This window comes from Grampus griseus (assembly GCF_964374135.1).
Source record: "Grampus griseus genome assembly, chromosome: 3".
In the NCBI taxonomy this organism is placed as follows: domain Eukaryota; kingdom Metazoa; phylum Chordata; class Mammalia; order Artiodactyla; family Delphinidae; genus Grampus; species Grampus griseus.
This window is the reverse complement of record NC_139019.1, coordinates 171,129,973-171,137,192: the sequence shown is the minus strand read 5'-3', so window position 1 is coordinate 171,137,192 and position 7,220 is coordinate 171,129,973.

Here is a 7,220-nt window from a genome sequence, read left to right as displayed (position 1 = left end):
ACCTGCACCTGCTGGTTGTCATTTCTGTCTTCCTGGTGGGAGGGCCTGGCATTGGGACACATCCCCAAGTGGCAAAGAAATCTTAGATGTCACAACAGTTTGTGCCCACCCCCCCGCAGAGTGTCCCAAGTAGCTAAACAGATGCACAGAATATCAGTGGGATTAGAATTTCACAGGGTACAGGGCGGGGCTGATGAGGACCAGAGTCTGGAAAGCAGGTTGAGACGGCGCCCACTCCCTCTCCCGTTTCTGCTTTCAGCACTCAGCAAACGAGATTTTAACTGTTGCCTCTTTGCTGTGTAAAGAAGGTTCCAGAAAACTTTGAACCACGTGGGAACAGAGGGGTGTTTTCTGTCTCAGCCCCGTCCTAACTATCCTGTGACCTTGACACCTGAGTTTACCCCCAAAATCTCTTATATGTGAGGAATGGGAACGGGTTACTTACTCTCAGGGGTCGTGGGGCTGACAGGATGGTCTTTTGCCAGGCGGGTTGGGGCCTGTGCTCCAGACCTTCCTACCCCTAGAGGGCGTGCCATCTCCATCGGACAGACAGAGTGACTTGCGGGGACTCCCCATCACTTGTAAATACCTTCTAAAGAAGCTGCTGTTTCCTTACCCCTTGATTTTGCAAATGCACCACAGAGGTCTCCAGGACCATTTTAAAGTTTGGGGAGCTGTGATTCGGAACAACAGACCCCGAAGCCATCCACATCCCGGTCCCAGGACCTGTGGATGTGTCACCTCACGGGGCAGAGGGGACTTTGCAGGTGGGATTAAATTGAAGCCCCTGAGTTGGGGGTGACCCTGGATTCCCTGGGGGCCCAGCGTCATCTCAGGGTCCTTATAAGAGGGAGGCGGGAGGGTCAGAGGCAGAGAGAGACGGGAGATGCTGCACTGCGGGCTCTGAGGATGCAGGTGGGGCCGCGAGCCAGGGATGTGGCGCCTCTGGAAGCTGGAAAAGGCGGGAACCGATGCTGCCCTGGAGCCTCCGGAAGGACCAGCCCTGCCCACGCCTGGATTTAGCCCTGTGAGACCCGTTTTGGACGTGTTACCTCCAGTACTTTAAGGGAATAAATTCATATTATTTAAGCCACTGAGTTTGTGGTGACTTGTTAGAGCTGCCACGGGAAACTCACACACCCTTTAGAAGGAAAATTTTCGCACACAGAATGCCTGGGACCCGCTGACTTGGGCTGCCTGGAATGCGAGAATTAGGCAGGCCAGCTTCTGAGCAACTCCTCCCTCCACGGGCCTGAGAATCACTCGTTTTAACAGGACAGTTCACCCCAAAACTTGTCCAACCAGGAGAGGTAGTGGGGGGCAGGAACTGGTGTCTGGAAGTCTGGTCAGCCGGGGCAGTGGTAGAAGAAACCAGCTGTGTTGCTTGTACAAGACCGGCTGGCCCGGTTCCTTCCCGGTCAGCATGGGAGAGGCTGCCACTTAGACGTGGCTGTGGATTCGTATCATCCCAATGGAGGTGACAAAGAAGGCAACCTCTGGTGTACCCGGAAGGGATGTTCTTCCAGGAAGAGGAGAACTGCTTAGTAGGGCCATCTTGGAAAATCAGGAGCCCCGTGCTACTGAAAACTTCCAAACTGGGGCAGGCATTGTCCTAGCGTCCCATGCTGTCCAGTATGGCAGCCACTAGCCACAGGTGGCTGTTTCACTTCTAATTCAAGATCAACTAAAAGGAAAATGGGGACTTCCCTGGTTGTCCAGTGGCTAAAACTCCACGCTCCCACAGCAAGGGGCCCGGGTTCGATCCCTGGTCAGGGAACTAGATCCCACATGCCCCAAATAAGATCCAGCGCAGCCAAATAAATAAATAAATATATTTTTAAAATTAAAATAAAAAATAAAAGGAAAGTGTCTCAGCTCCGCCATCTCACTAAGCCCTTGTCGGTCCACGGCCACCCATTTCTGCCACGTCTGTTGGCACTGCTTCTAGAAGCAGTTCCTGAGTCAGAACGAAGGTCAGGTAGAGATGATTTGAATCCTTTCCAGTTCATAAAACTCGATGGTGAAATCTGGAATTTGATAATTGGTCTTCACCTGGACCACCAAACGGAGAGGCCATGTGGGGTCATGGAGGACAGATGGAGGATTTGAAAAAGCCCAGATAGACTTGTCCTTCTGTTGAGAACCAAATGAAGCCCCTCTGGGTTGTTGCCGTTATTTTATAGCTATGATAAATATTCCTCTAGCTGAATCTTTATAAACATCCTTAATTTTTTTTTTCAATTTTTTGGCCACCCCGAGCAGCATGCGGTATCTTAGTTCCCTGACCAGGGATCGAACCCATGCCCCTTGCAATGGTAGCACAGAGCCTTAACCCCTGGACCACCAGGGAAGTCCTTAAACATCCTTAACTATTGACATAGCCAATATTGCTGTTGGTGTCAGAGGGAATTACGTTGTAGGGTATTTTTGTATGTGTTGTGCAATACCCTGCAGATAGGGGAAACCAATTTACACCCCCATCGAGGTGTCTGGTGGTTCCCATTTCCTGCATCCTCCTCCCAACACTGGGACTTAGGCCTTGAGTCACTTATCGATTCGAGGTGGAATATCCTCGTTGTAGTAATTCATTATTTTGTTTGTTTAATTTTTTTATTTTATATTGGAGCATGGTTGATTAACAATGTTGTGTTAGTTTCAAGTGTACAGCAAAGTGATTCAGTTATCTATATACATGTATCTATTCTTTTTCAAATTCTTTTCCCATTTAGGTTGTTACATAATATTGAGCAGAGTTCCCTGTGCTACACACTATGTCCTGATAGGTTATCCATTTTAAATATAGCAGTGTGTACATGTCAATCCCAAACTCCCTAGTAGTAATTCATTGTTGACCAGAGATATCGCCAATTCATATCCCTTGTCCATTTTTCCATTGGGAAGTGGTCTTTTATTGGTTTCTGAAAACATTTTACATATGGGCTTATTAATGTTTTTTACTTGTTTATAAAAGCTTTCCTATATATAATTTGTCATATATGTTACACAAATTTCTCCTGGTTTCTTGTTTGTCCTTAACATTATTTATGATCCTTTTGACATACTTTTCCCTTCTTCTTCTTTTTTTTTAATTTTGATTGGAGTATAGTCGATTTACAATGTTGTGCTATTTTCTGCAGTACAGCAAAGTGAATCAGTTATACATACACATATATCCACTTTTCCTTTATTCTTGAACTTTCATATTTTTGGTCAACCTTTTCCCCGGTGGTTTCTACCCCTGGTGATGAGCTTATAAACTTGAGCTGGGGAAGGCCTTTATGTGAATATTCACCTCTGTTTTCTTCTCGTTCTCCATGTTTCTTTTTTTTTTAATATTAAATACGGGTAAACTAAAGAGTTTAATTTCCATGTGTGGTGAAAGGAAAGGCTCTAGAGAAATTTTTATTTTTTTAAATTTTATTTATTTATTTAATATTTAGGTGCTCCAATGTTCGATGCATTTTTATTTATTTATTTATTTATTGGCCACACCCGGCAGCACGCAGGATCCTAATTCCCCAACCAGGGATTGAACCCGCGCCTCCTGCAATGGAAGCACGGATTCCTAACCATTAGACCACCAGGGAAGCCCAAATTTTTTATTTTTTAAATAATAAGTGAATCCCCTGTTCCAACACCATATGACTCTCCCGCCTCAGAAATGTTACTTATTTACACAGGAGTCCATTTATGGCTTTTCCAGGAATTTGCCTATCCCACCTCCAGTTTTACTGTACCTTATGAAGTTAGAGTAATTTTAATATCTGGCAATATGAGTTTCTTATTTTCTAAAATATATTTTCTTGGGACTTCCCCGGCGGTCCAGTGATTAAGACTCCGCACTTCCACTGCAGGGGGCGCGGGTTCAATCTCTGGTCGGGGAACAAAGATCCTGCAAGCCGCGTGGTGTGGCCAAAGAAAATAATAATAGTAAAAATAAACAAATAGAGACTTCCCTGGTGGCACAGTGGTTGAGACTCCGTGCTCCCAATGCAGGGGTCCCGGGTTTGATTCCTGGTCAGGGAACTAGATCCCACGTGCGGCGGAGCAACTAAGCCTGCGAGCGACAACTACTGAGCCTGTGTTCTAGAGCCTGCGAGCCAGAACTACTGAGCCCGCGTGCCACAGCTAGTGAAGCCTGTGCACCTAGAGCCTGTGCTCTGCAACAGGAGAAGCCACCGCAATGAGAAGCCCGCACACCACAACGAAGAGTGGCCCCTGCTCACCGCAACTAGAGAAAGCCCATGTGCAGCAACGAAGACCCAACGCAGCCAAAAAATAATAAATAAGTAAATTTATTTTTTTTTAAAAAAGGAGTACCACAATCTTAACACTTTCTTCTTTTCACACAGACCTATACAGTGGTGATGGTTGCACAACTCTGCATATGCTAACCCAGGAGCTGTGCACTTACCATGGGAGAATCTCAGGACATGTGACTTCTATCCCAATAAAGCTGTTATATAAAAGGCACAGCACGGGGCTTCCCCGGTGGCGCATTTGTTGAGAGTCCGCCTGCCGATGCAGGGGACACGGGTTCGTGCCCCGGTCTGGGAAGATCCCACATGCTGTGGAGCAGCTGGGCCCGTGAGCCATGGCCGCTGGGCCTGTGCGTCTGGAGCCTGTGCTCCGCAACGGGAGAGGCCACAACAGTGAGAGGCCCGCGTACCGCAAAAAGAAAAAAAAAAAAAAAAAAGGCACAGCACGGTTCAGGGTAGATCAGGCCGAGTTATATCCAAGCAAAGAGAACCATGAGAGAGCAGGGATTGCAGTATTAATGCGTACGAGAAAGAGTATACTTATTTTGATCAAGTTTCCTGATTAATAGCTCTATAGGGAAAATATATTAGTCAGAAAACTATATGTACTGAAATATATTAAATGAAATAGAAATTCAAGGAAAACTTTAAAAAAATTATACAAATGAACTTATTTACAAAAGAGAAATAGACCCACAGACATAGAAAACAAAGTTATGGTTACCAAAGGGGAAAGGAGGGGAGGGATAAATTAGGAGTATGGGATTAACATATACACACCACTATACTTAAAATAGATAAACAACTAGGACCTACTGTATAGTACAGGGAACTATACTTGGGAATTCCCTGATGGTCCAGTGGTTAGGACTCGGTGCTTTCACTGCTGGGCTCGGGGTTCAATCCCTGGTCGGGGAACTAAGATCCCACAAGTCATGCGGCACAGCCAAAAGAAAAAAATAAAAAGGGAACTATACTCAATATTTTGTAATAACCTATAAGGGAAAAGAATCAAAAAGAACATATATGTATATGTAACTGAATCACTTTGCAGTACAACCGAAATGAACACAACAGTGTAAATCAACTATAGTTCAATTTAAAAAAAAGAAATTCAAGGAAAACATGGCAAAATGATTTAAAGTTACTTCTCTTGCCAGCTAAGAAAATGTATTAATATACTGATATATCAATATATAAATTTATTGATAGATTGATTATAAAATGATATATAAATTTATTAACATGACATATCATATAACTGATTTACAAGTTAATATATTTAACTGAATATTTAATATGTTCAATATAATTAAAAGTAAAATAATATTTTCTATACATGCTATTTATTAAAGTTTACTTGCTGGCTATTTTTAAAATTTCTCACTCAGGGTTTCCCTGATGGTGCAGTGGTTGGGAGTCCGCCTGCCGATGCAGGGGACACGGGTTCGTGCCCCGGTCTGGGAGGATCCCACATGCCGCGGAGCGGCTGGGCCCGTGAACCATGGCTGCTGGGCCTGCGCGTCCGGAGCCTGCGCTCCGCAACGGGAGGGGCCACAACAGTGAGGGGCCCGCATACCGCAAAAAAAAAAAAAAGAGAGAGAGAGAGAGAGCTTAGGGGTCTGCTTGTGGTTTTATTGGGGTTGAGGGTGAGGGCCTAGGTTTCATGGGCTCACTCTTTATTGGTGACTTTAAAACATACGAGCAGGAATTTAAAGCATGGGAAGAGAAAAAACAAGCAGCCCAAATGGTCAGTTATGGAAACCAACCAAGATCTCTGACTCAGTGAGGGGTGGTCGCCTGGCTCTTTACTTTGTCCCGTGGCTGGCAAGGTGTTTATTCGAGATGCCATCTTTTTTTTTTTTTTTTTTTGGTTTTGGTTTGTTTATTTATTTGTTTATGGCTGCGTTGAGTCTTCGTTGTTGCTGCTCGTGGACTTTCTCCAGTTGCGGCGAGCGGGGACCACTCTTCGTTGTTAGTTGCTTAGTTGCTCCGCGGCATGTGGGATCCTCCCGGACCAGGACTCAAACCCGCGTCCCCTGCATTGGCAGGCGAACTCCCAACCACTGTGCCATCAGGGAAGTCCGAGATGCTACCTTTGAAGTAGGTGTGTCAGCAATCTAAGTCAGGCGCCTGCATTATGAAAAAGAAAACAAAAAATCAACTGTCAGGGCTTACACTACACCACTAAAACTAGAAATTAATAGCCAAAGATTAAGTAACTCTCAGCCACTGGAAACATACTAAGCCTTCTCCAGAATGGATACCTCTGCATGGGGGGAAGAGCCCAGATTTTTTTTTTTTAAAAACGATGTTTTGGGGTTTTTCATAATTTATGTAATTTATTTATTTTCGGCTGCGTTGGGTCTTCGTTGCTGCACGCGGGCTTTCTCTAGTTGCGGCGAGTGGGGGCTTCTCTTCGTTGCGGTACGTGGGCTTCTCATTGCAGTGTCTTCCTTGTTGCGGAGCACCAGCTCTAGGCGTGTGGGCTTCAGTAGTTGCAGCTCGTGGGCTCAGTAGTTGTGGCTCACGGGCTCTAGAACGCAGGCTCAGTAGTTGTGGCACACGGGCTCAGTTGCTCTGCGGCATGTGGGATCTTCCTGGTCCAGGGCTCAAACCTGTGTCCCCTGTATTGGCAGGCAGATTCTTAACCACTGCATCACCAGGGAAGCCCGGCAGGCGGATTCTTAACCACTGCGCCACCAGGGAAGCCCAAGAGCTCACATTTTACGGGGAGAGGCCTGACTGTAGGGTCAGACAAACCTAACAAGAAATGTAAGCTGTGTAAACATCAGCTTCCATGAGTAAAGTGGAGATTGCATATATGTGTCTTTAAGAGAAGCTGTTAGTTATATAGTAATGGAGTAGCTGTATTAGTCAGCTAGTGCTGTATAACAAAGCACCACAAACAAAACTTGAGACAACACACATTTGCAGTCCACAGTTCCCATGGGCCAGGAG